At 43.6% G+C, this 9408-nt stretch overlaps 1 pseudogene across 1 annotated transcript; it reads left to right on the forward strand.

The window, feature by feature from the left end:
* Nucleotides 1–7282: 7282 nt before the first annotated feature.
* Nucleotides 7283–9406, forward strand: LOC309649305 (proteasome subunit alpha type-2 pseudogene; annotated as a pseudogene). Its single transcript has one exon. The product of its transcript is annotated as a proteasome subunit alpha type-2 pseudogene (transcript).
* Nucleotides 9407–9408: the final 2 nt, after the last annotated feature.

Here is a 9408-nt window from a genome sequence, read left to right on the forward strand (position 1 = left end):
CACTTCTTTGCCTTACGTCACTCTGAAGTAACCTAAATTTTATTTTTAGGTCTGCCACGTCTCATAATAAATGTGTAAGTCTCTGAGCTGTAAAGCCTTGCGCAAAGGAAAGTCCTAGGAGAAAACTCTATGATGACAGTCTCTACTGTTAGCGAACAAGATAACGTGTAAGACAGCAAAAAAGAAAGCGAAACCAAACGCCTTAAACCCCCATAATTCCACCACAAAAAACAAAAACAAAAACAAAAAAAACCCCAGCGTTTTCTTTACCTTCTGCGTCCTTCTAATTTCTGTACATATGCATCGTAGCACAGGTGTTTTACATAGTCCTAAACAAAGTACACATACAATTTTAAATTTGCTTTTTTATACGGCTAAGTATTTTTTAAAGTCAATTATCGGTTTAATGTCATTATAGTCCGTCAGTCTCATATCATGTAAATTACCTAAGTCCCCTTTCTCCCCCCCCTTAGGGATATAGGTTGTTTCCATGTTTTATTATTAATTGATAACACTTTAGTGAGCATTTCCACACTATCAAAAATCATCTTACTTGTTTGCTTCCAGTTTATATTTTGTCTCTCCCCACTAAAATATTAACTCTTCAGACAAGAGCAAAGATCTTATCTGTCTTAATCACAGTTGATTAAAGAACCTAGAAAAGTGCATGGCACATGGTAGACACCCAATAAATATTTTTTAATGTATGGCTGAATAGACTAATGAAGATTTTAGTTCAAAATATGTTACTCTAGGACACATTTCTAATCATTGCAACATTTATGTCAAAATGTATGAATATATGACTTCCCTGCTGGTCCAGTGGCTAAGACTCCGAGCTCCCAATGCAGGGGGCCAGGGTTTGATCCATGGTTGGGTGGTCGGGGAACTAGATCCCACACGCATGCCGCAACTAAAAAAAGAAAAAAAAAAAAAGATCCCGCATGCTGCAATAAAGATCCCACGTGCCACAACTAAAACATGGCGCAGCTAAAATAAATAAGTAAATATTAAAAAAAAAAAAGGATAAATGGTCAGTAAGCACAAGAAAAAGAGCTCATTAAAAATTATTAGTTATTAAGGAAATGCAAATCAAAGTCACAATGAGATACCACTGCACACTGGTTAGAATGGCTAAAATTAAAGATTGACCCACCATGTGTTGATAAGGTTGTGGAATGTTAAAGAAAAAAAAAATCAGAGACACTTGCTAAAGATGATAACGGAAACTTTACTTAGGACCATTGCCATAAGTATAGGGATGACTGCAATGGGATTTTGCACCAGAGGAGAAAAATTGGGCTCAATTCCAAATACAGCATGGGCAAGTGGGAATTTATAGCCAAGGAGCAGGGGAGTGGATGGAAAATTACTAAGAGGAAACATCAGGGGTAAGGAGAGTTTTTGTTAAACCGATGTAACAGTATTCTTGCTGAAGACAGGCCAGGATGATCAGACAACACCTGGGAGATGGTGGAGGATGAAGAACCTGACCAGATATTGAGGGCGATCAGATATCAAGGGTGGGCGGTTCTTGTTAAAACTAGATTTTACAAGTGCACAGATGGTCCTAGGAGAAGGTTCAGGAGCCTGACTAAATGTTGGTCAAGCAAGGAAACTGTCAGGAGCAACTGGAACTCTCTTAAGCCTCTGGAGAGAAGGTAAAATGGTACAATGGTTTTGTATAACTGTTCTGCAGTTTCTCAAGAAGTTAAACCTATACTTACTCTGTGATCCAGCAGTTCTACTCCTAGTTACTTTCCAAGAGAAATGAAACATAAAGACTTGTACACAAATGTTCACAGCAGATTTACTCATAATAGTCCCAAACTGGAAACAACCCAAATGTTCATCAACAGGAGAATGGATAGGGGCTTCCCTGGTGGCGCAGTGGTTAAGAGTCCGCCTGCCAACGCAGGGGACACGGGTTCGAGCCCTGGTCCGGGAAGATCCCATATGCCGTGGAGCAACTAAGCCCGTGCACCACAACTACCGAGCCTGCGCTCTAGAGCCCACGAGCCACAACTACTGAAGCCCGTGCGCTTAGAGCCCATGCTCCACAACAAGAGAAGCCACTGCAATGAGAAGCCCGTGCACCGCAATGAAGAGTAGGCCCCGCTCACCGCAGCTAGAGAAAGCCTGTGCACAGCAACGAAGACCCAACACAGCCAAAAATAAATAAATAAATAACAGGAGAATGGATAAATAAATTTTGGTATATTTATTAAATGGAATACTTCTCAGCAATAAAAAGGAACAAACTACTGATACACATGATGAAATAGATGAATCTTACAGACATTATGTTGAAGGAAAGATGCCAGACACAAGACATGCATACTGTTTAATCCATTTGTATGAGATTCAGTGTAAGCAGCTCTTTGCAGGAGGCCACCCTTAGCAGGAAGCCCCTTTTCTTGTCACTTTAGTAAAGCTGTATAGTAACTAACTTTTAAGCCCGGCACCCCCATGCTCTACTTATCAATGGCCCAAGCACACCTTTCAAATCTTTTAGTCACACAAAACCTTGCCTAACTTGTTGGTCCTTTCCACAGATCAAAGAAGTAGAAGAGAAGAATAAGTGATTAACAGATGACTAGATCTCTTCCCGAGCTTCCCCTTCAGTAATCTCCCAAACAAACTCTGTGATCAAACTGTGTGAACATGATCACATCTAGAGGAAGATCACAAGAAGTTGAGGAGCCCGCACACAGTGGGGGATGGCGATGACTCAGACCCCCATCTCAGTGATTAACTGAGATTACTTCCCTCCTTCCCTTTAAAAGTTTCACGAGCAGAATCTTCAGAGGTGGTTTTTGGGGTACGTTGAGTCCACCATCTCCCCAGATTGCTGGCATTCTGATTAAAGGCCCTTTTCCTTTTTACCATTTGTGAGTATTGATTTTGTAAGCAGCAAGCAGCGGGACCCCCATTTGATAACAATGAAAATGTTCTTTTTTTTTTTAATAATGTTCTGTATCTTAATTGGAGTGGTGGTTACACATGTGTATACAATTGTCAAAACTTAGAATTATACACCTAATATTTGTGCATTGCAAGTCTATGTATATGTCAGTTAAAAATAAAACAATGTAATGAGAAAATCAAAGTGTAAAAAATAGAGGTAGTAATAAATTTATTTTTACTTTAAAAAAGTGGGGGGAGGGTAAGAATGTTTTCTCAGTTCTTAACCACTGATCAAAACAGAGGGCATGCACACATTATGCTTACAGAAGTAAGAATGCCAGACGCCATATTGTCGTCCCAAGTGACTAGTCTAATTCCCAGCGCACCACCAATGGAGTTACTGCTTAGAGACTACATTGTTTATTAGGAGGCAGCGCCACGGTCTAACTCCACGTAAGGCAGCAACACTGAGGGAGACTGCTAGTTGGTTATCTAAGGGAAAAATGCTCCTTCTGTCTTACTATTGTAACAATCGCTTTAAAAAAAAATCTAGATCTTGAGGCAACTATCCCTCTTTTTTTATCTCAAACACAGCAAAGCTTTTCATGACAGTCAAAAGCAGCAATATCAAGACTCAATTTAAAGTTATTTTGGAGGCAGAGGATCTTGCTTAGAGCAAAAATTGAAGTCTGGGTGCCTACTACCCTCTTTCCACTGCTGTTTCATTACGAAGTGCAGCTGCCCTAGCACTGAGAGGGTGATTCCTACGTTGCTTCCACTGAAACACAATTCCTAGAGATAAACGTGGTCTCTGGGGGAATTGATAGGATTTTTCCTTGCATTTGATTTTAGGGTGCTTACTAAAAAATTTTTAAATTTATTTCACTGTCTGCACCTACTGGAAGGGTGATTGGCATTTGTTTAATCCAGGTGAGTGTTCTCAGGGAGGTGCAGGCTGAGGCTCCAACTGGGACAGTGAAACCAGCCAGCCTGTTTGGAGCAGCTCTGGGCAACAGGGAACCCTCTGCCAAGGCTGCCAATACCCTGGTCAGCTGAGGTTTATATCCCTAAAGGACAGCATCCTGCTGGTAGCCACTGAGAATCCCATTCCTCTTCAGATCCGAGACCAACAAGAAGGGCACGTTCTCATGAAGCTGCGAACTAGACAGCCTGCCCTGAGTCGGATTCAATTAAACTGGGCAGATGACAACAAGAGCTCACATTTTAAAAATGCATCCTACATGATTTACTTGAATTCTCACAACAATCCTGTTTTCTCCATTTTACAAATAAGGAAATTGACGTTCAGAGAAGTTGACTTCCCAAGACCATATGGCTTAATAAGTGGCAAATCTGGGCAACCGAATTCCAGAAAACTCTGGGCGACAAAACCCAAAACCAAGAGCGGAGTGAGGGGCCGGCTTTCCTGGGACCCCTTTACTTTCAAGTTTCGAGCCGTGCCGGTATCCGATTGGCCGAGGCCGGGCGCTCCAGCCAATCAGAGGTGGGCAATAGCCCTGCCCCGGGCACTTTCTAACTGGCCCTTTGGGCCCAAATCCCGGCTTAGATGCTGACTGGGTGAGCTTGCACTGCGCCTAGTTTAGAACTGCCGGATCACATGATGATTTCGTCTTCAGTGAACTGTATGTCCCGTTGGCAGGGGCCTTACCTCTTTTGATCCCGAGCATTTCGCCCGTAGCAGAGACACAATAAACAACTGTTGAATTAGGGAGTGAACGTATCAGTAAGTCAATTAAGGGTCGGCAAAGAACATCTCACGATCGTGCCTGATTCTGTGGCGCCATCATGTGTTCTGAGCCGAGGCGTGCGGGCACTCGCATTGCTTACGTGTGCGGTGGGGGTGGGCACGATAGGATGGCGGCTCTGCTCTCGGAATGACTGCTCCTTCTCCCTCGTGATGCCTCTGTGTACCGGAAGTGACGGGAAGGGGAAGAGGAATGCCGTAAGATTCAGAAAATAATTTAGCAATAGTGGCAGGAGCCAGACCAAGTTTGTATTTGGCCCGCAAAATTCTAATGACTAATTTATAAAGATCAATTTGTAAAAATTGTATGAAAAAGTGATTGGGTATAATTTTTACAGAAAATTTGTAAAACATACTCCACTGTTAACACACATTAACAAAGCAGCAACACGCCTGCTGACAGCTAGGAATTCAGTGATGACTGATTACACACCTCCTACCCTTACTGGACTTCACCTCAAGGGAAGACGGACGCTAAACAAGCAGTCCCAAACATATACATGTTTGTATAAGAGGCAAATACAGCCTAGCGGTTAAGAAGGTGGGTCCTGGAGCCAGACTGCCCAGGCGTGTAGCCTGCCTTGCTACTTCTGACCTGTATGTAGTAGGACTCATGACTTAACCTCTCTGTGCCTGTGTCCTCATCTGTAGAATAGGAATCATAACACATTTGTTGTCAGGAGTAAACAAGCCATCTATGTAGACCTTTTGAAGGTCACCTGACACAGTAATGTCAATAAGGGAAGTGGGGACTCCCCTGGTGGTCCGGTGGTTAAGACTCCCGCGCTTCCACTGCAGGGGGCGCGGGTTTGATCCCTGGTCGGGGAACTAAGATCCCGCGTGCTGTGCAGTGTGGCCAAAAAAATAAATTAAAAAAAATAATAAGGGAAGTACAGGCACCTGTACAGGGCACCCTGGAGATTATGACAGGGGACTGAGGCACACCTTCCTGAAGAAGTGGTTTTTACCATTGAAAGAGGAAGGACTAGGAGGAGTGAGACAGAAGGAAGGGAAGAACTGGGAGAATAGTTCCAAGTAGAGGTGTAACCACGGCAGTTGATGCACCTGGTCACTGGTTGTTTGGGGCCCACTTGGCAGAGGGGAGAGGTTCCCCCTCCAGGCTCCTCTCCCCACACGGAGTACCGAAATCTCTGGTGCTCTGCTGAAAGGGGGGACTTTAAGAGACAAGGACTGTTGAACAGGAGGTTGGCCACAGGTGATGCCCTGGGGTGGCGTGAAGAAAGTATCCTCTGAACTCCTGCTCTGCTCCCTGACCACCTGCAGCCTCTGAGGACTCCCATTTTGAGTTACCTTCTCTCTTTCCTCCTGCCCATCTTAGCTAGAATCCTGGAGGTGAAACATTCTTAACCTCACCCATAAGTCCTGGCAGTTTCTTTGAATTTTTGTTCCTGCTTCAAAGTGGGCTGGCTGGGGGAGGAAATAACGGTCTCAAAATGAGAAACTGGAGACGGAAATGCACAGGATCACCAACCTCTCCGCGGCGTGGCCTAGCACAAAAGCAAATTTTGGTGAGGGTGGAATTGGAGCAGAGTACAAGGGGGAAGTAAAGCAAGTGAGGCTAGAGACTTGAGGTGCCTGATCTGGAATGCCTACTACATACATGTGTCAGGTGTATATACACAACATGTTATATGGTTTGCACTTAAGGAAAATGGAAAGTAATGGGGGGCTTAAGCAGGAGAGTGGGAAAATCAGACTCAAATGTTACAAAGATCACACTGGCTGCTGTGTGACAGATGAGATAGAGGAAAACCCAATTAGAGGCAGGAGCACCTGTTAGGAAGCCAGTGTAGAACAGATGACAGTGGTGATCTAGACCAGGGTCTAAGCTAACTTAAGACTATTTGGCATTTCTCCAATTGCAGAATTCCAAGGATGCTGGAAGCCTATGGATGAGAATATAACAGTTGTAAAGACTCACAAAATGTGTACTAGTACTTCCAGGAGAGTTCCATTTAAACAGCCCCCCTCCCCGACCCCGCTTCCTCTGGGAGTAGCTAGTTGTAGTCCTGCATAAAAGAAAGATCTGCCACCCAAGCACCTCTGCCTATGAGATATGGATAAAGCAGAGACTATAAGTGTCTCATCTGAGCAGCTGACATCCCGGACAGCGACCATTCTCAGGCTTCATCTAATGTTTTTTCTCCACCTACTCCTATTCCCCACTTTACAATTAGGACTACTAAGAAGAAGCCCCTTGCTCTGCTGAATACCAATGCCAGAACCGTTTCTAAGCCAAAGCAGGAGCATCCAACAACAGGGGCTGGAGAAAGAGAGGACAGAAGGTAGGAGTGTGACAAATATCCTCCAAGCAGATCCCCACCTGCCCTCTAACTTCCCACTAGGTGTTTGAAGCTCTTCTGGGAAAGCCCTGTTCCAGACTCAGGATTAGGAAAGCAGGAAAGCAGGAAAGCAGGGTACTGGAGCCTCCTAGCATCAGCCCTTCAGGTTCCCTCACCTCCACTGTGTCATTTTTGGAAGATGCTGCAACCTGAGTCAGACAACAGAATAAAGAACATTTATTCTCAAGCAGAAAAGCAAAGTCAGATAAAACTGCAGACCCTGTTTTCTACGTTCAGGATCAAGAGAAACCTGAAGAGGGCCTCTGAAATTTACAATAGCTTAGGGGTGTTGGTGAAGAAGAAGGGCCAGTCCCTTCTTGCAAAGGTGACAGGCCTGACATCATTCATGAGTCATTCATTCATGACTCAACCCTGATGTCATTTGTTCTTTCCAAACCTTCCCTTTGGATCTCTCCCCAGAATTATTTGTGTATAGTGTGTCTAAATTTTAAGAGCCACAGATTCTTTTCAGAATAACAACAGTAAGCAGGTATAAAAGTCTACCATTCCTCCTCTGCAGCACCCCTCCAGTCCATTTCTTCTTTTTATTTTTTTCTTTTTTTGGCCATGCCGCCTGGCATGTGGGATCTTAGTTCCCTGACCAGGGATTGAACCCACGCCCGCTGCAGTGGGAGCGTCAAGTCTTAACCACTGGACTGCCAGGGAATTCCCCATTTCTTCTTTTGTGTTCTCAGTACAACCAGTGACATCCTGGCACTTACTGTGTGATGGGACTGATGTAATAATCTTCTAACTGGTTTCTCAGATGCCAGCCTTTTCCAGCTCCAATATATCCTGTATGTCTCTGCTAGACCATTTTTCCCAAAACCCCATTTCATCACTTCCTGTGATCTAAGAATCTATGACAATTCACTACTATATCCAAATACTGTTCAAATAATCAAATCTCATTTTCTACTTAACAAGACTTTTCTCTGCCCATGTGGCAAGGCTGCTTCCTTCACTACCCTTCCAGTGTACTGCATTTATCCTAGTGAAGTTGCTTTGGTCTTAATAGGGCCTAATCTGCCTAGGCCACTCTTCTTGTCACTTGGAATCCCACTTTTCTCTCATAAGCAAACTCAGCCCCTTCATGAAATCTTCTCTAACCTCAGAAATCCTTACCTTCTGAATATCAGATACTGTGAATGAAACAGCCTTCACGTTAAATAATAAACAAGATGGGAACAAAAAAGGGAGAAGACCTGTTTCCAAGCCCTATTTGTATTCCTTTCCTAGGACTAGAAAATCGAATATAAGGCCTTTGTAATGCAGGCATCTACCTTCTTTCTGATTAGTTAGCCAGCATACTCTGGTTTGCCAGCAGGAAAAACAGGAATGTAAGGAGTCCTCTGGCAACTGAGTAGGGCCCTTGGCCTATGGTGACATCCCAACTGCTTATGTTGGAGCAATGTCAACTGTGAAATGGAATAGTAGTATCAGGTGATGACTAGTCTATGGAATAATACATAAATCTTCACCAATACCAGCAACCAAAACGTGCTGTTTTCTTCTTATACTCAGAAATGATGTCTTAGTAACATGAACATGTCATAATTCAGTTAAACGTCAATAAAGAATACATTAACGGGGTCTTTGGGTAAAGATGGCGGAGCGTGGTTACAGCTTTTCGCTGACTACATTCAGCCCATCTGGTAAGCTTGTCCAGATTGAATATGCTTTGGCTGCTGTAGCTGGAGGAGCCCCTTCAGTGGAAATAAAAGCTGCAAATGGTGTGGTCTTGGCAACTGAGAAGAAACAGAAATCCATTTTGTATGAAGAGTGAAGCGTCCACAAAGTGGAGCCAATCACCAAGCATATAGGTTTGGTGTATAGCGGCATAGGCCCAGATTTCAGAGTGCTTGTGCACAGAGCTCGAAAACTAGCTCAACAATACTATCTCGTTTACCAAGAACCCATTCCCACAGCTCAGCTGGTACAGAGAGTAGCTTCCGTGATGCAAGAATACACCCAGTCAGGTGGTGTTCGTCCATTTGGAGTTTCTTTACTTATTTGTGGCTGGAATGAGGGACAACCATATTTATTTCAGTCAGATCCATCTGGAGCTTACTTTGCCTGGAAAGCCACAGCAATGGGAAAGAACTATGTGAATGGGAAAACTTTCCTTGAGAAAAGATATAATAAAGATCTGGAACTTGAAGATGCCATTCATGCAGCCATATTAACCCTAAAGGAAAGCTTTGAAGGGCAGATGACAAGATAACATAGAAGTTGGAATCTGCAATGCAGCCGGATTTAAGAGGCTGACTCCAACTGAAGTTAAGGATTACTTGGCTGCCACTGCATAACAATGAAGTGACTGAAAATCTGGAATTTCAGATAACCTCTCTACTCAAACATGTTTAAAGTATG

Source organism: Balaenoptera physalus (assembly GCF_965194825.1).
Source record: "Balaenoptera physalus genome assembly, chromosome: 19".
In the NCBI taxonomy this organism is placed as follows: domain Eukaryota; kingdom Metazoa; phylum Chordata; class Mammalia; order Artiodactyla; family Balaenopteridae; genus Balaenoptera; species Balaenoptera physalus.